This window comes from Cannabis sativa, chromosome X (assembly GCF_029168945.1).
Source record: "Cannabis sativa cultivar Pink pepper isolate KNU-18-1 chromosome X, ASM2916894v1, whole genome shotgun sequence".
In the NCBI taxonomy this organism is placed as follows: Eukaryota; Viridiplantae; Streptophyta; class Magnoliopsida; order Rosales; family Cannabaceae; genus Cannabis; species Cannabis sativa.
Window position 1 is genome coordinate 40626379 of NC_083610.1, and position 2604 is coordinate 40628982.

A 2604-nucleotide genomic window follows, 5' to 3' on the forward strand; every position below is an offset into this window, starting at 1 on the left:
TTAAATGCTAATTCCTTAACATGAAATTAATGACAGATTTTTCAAAATTAATTTAGACAATAAATTGCATAAAATTGGTAATATATAATTAAATGCACAAATGAGCACAATTTTTACATGCCTAAATAAATCATGTAATAAATTACCAAATTAAATAAATTTCTATTTTCAATTTATACTAGATATATGTATTAAATAAAAATGGAAAATTAACTAAATACAATTTATTGACTAAATTAACACAAAAATAGGAAAATAATTAATATTCTAAATAAATAAAATTTATAAAAAATTCGGAATTTTTTTCCTTTTTTTTTTTTTTTTGAAAAATCACACTGTGTAAACGACATGTCGTTATTGCAAAATGCAAAACGACACGTCGTTTCTGCCAATATGAAGGGTGCAGAAAACATACAAAAACGGCACGTCGTTTTCCCCAAGGGAAAAACGACATGTCGTTTCATTCACCAAAGGGCTGCCTCAGAAGACGAAAAACGACATGTCGTTTTCCACAATGTGAAAAATAACATGTCGTTTTTAACAACGACAACTGCAACGTAGGTTTCAAACGACACGTCATTTTTTGACAAATGACATGTCATTTGCATCGTCTTCTTCAACCAAACCGGGTCGATTTTTACCTTTTTTCTGCACGCGGGTCCGTTGAACCCGACCCAAACCCGATCGGAATAGACAATTCCGACGACCAAAATGCGTGTTTTCAAATCTAAAATGTTCTAAATCAAATAATAAAGAGATCCACATAGATTTTATGTACGAAAACACGAAAAAATATAAACTTTAATATCACGAAGTTAATCGGGTCCGAAAAAGTTTTAACTGAAAATTTTTTCCATCTTTAAGTTTTTCAATGGATTTTCAATGCTTAGATCGATCTATAATACTATACGAATATAGTAATGTATATAGAATTTGAAATAAACACCGAAAAAAAATGAAAAACAGAAAAAATAAACTTTACACCAATAACTTTATGTTATATATATATGCATGTATATATCACATAAATGAAAATGAATATTATGAATATATTATGCGATAAAGTATATATATAATATACAATATATATATATATAAACATATATACACGTAAATAAACTGAAAAATGAAAATATATATATACAGTACGTACGTGTATAAGTATAAAAAATATATAAACAGTATGAATAAAGATTTATATATATATATACGTATAAAAATATATATATATACTTGGAATTATATAAATATGAGTATATATATACACGAATCGAACGAAACAAATATATATATGAATAGTGTATATATGTATATGTATAGATATATATGAAACTCAAATAAAATCAAGGCAGAGATAAAACCGCTCTGATACCAACTGTTAGACTATAATGTAGTATATGTAATATAACATATACAAACGATATGAAATGCGGAAAACTAACTGTAATCATATCAATAATATATGCAATGACAGGATCGATATACCTCCAGCCATTAATCTTTGAGCTTCAATCCCTGCGATAGCTTCGGTATTGGAGTTCGGGCTTCCTCGCTCTCTCAACTCTCTTTAGATGGAATTTGCTGAATGAATTCAGAATGAGTGAGAAGCTCGGGGGACCGAGACCCTATATTTATAGGTGAGATACTCCATCAGTATCTGCGCCACATTAATTGTCAGAATATTTTGACAATTAATTCAGGAAATCAAATCAGGTAATGAATATAGAAATCTGACCATATATAAAATATTACATAATTGATTTTGTCCAAATTCAATGAATATAAAATATTCATTTATCAAAAAATAATTATTTATTTCCTTAAATAGAAAATCATTTCCATACATAGAATATTATTTCCATAAATAGAAAATTCATTTCCAATATTAAAATATTCTAATATCTCTATCTTTCATATTGGCCTGACTCATTTTAGTAAAGTTTTTAGGTTTCTTTTCAAAAAAAAAAAACATGTAAATGAATTTTATTCATACATATTAATTATAAGACTATGAAAAGAGTGTTATATGCTTTAAAAAAAAAAAGAAAAGAAAAGAGTTTTATATAAGAATAAATAATAAAAGTTAAAAAAAATGAAAAAACAAAAGTTATGTGTAATAATAATAAAAATATAATTAATATAATTAATAATGAAAAGACATTAGATATAATAAAAAAATTAATAAAATTAGAGAATGCAACATTATTTTCTCAAAATTGTTTTTTATATATAAATATAAATATAAATAATTATTAAATTATCACAGATAACATTTTAGTTGCTTTTGAGCTAATCCACCACCTAAAACACAAAACTCGTGGGAACAAGGGTCTACATCAATGAGGTAATGCACAAGATGGGATTTCATAACAGTTGGATTGAGACTATACATAGGTGTTTAAGCTCCACTAGATTTTCCTTCATGTTAAATGGTAAAGCAGTTGGTTATGTTCAACCAACAAGAGGGCTTAGACAAGGTGACCACTATCACCTTATCTTTTCTTGATTTGTTCTGAAAGATTTTCCAAGCTGCTACAATATGAAAAATCATTAGGAAATCTTAGGGGACTCTAATTAACACGACATTCACCATCAATTTCTCAT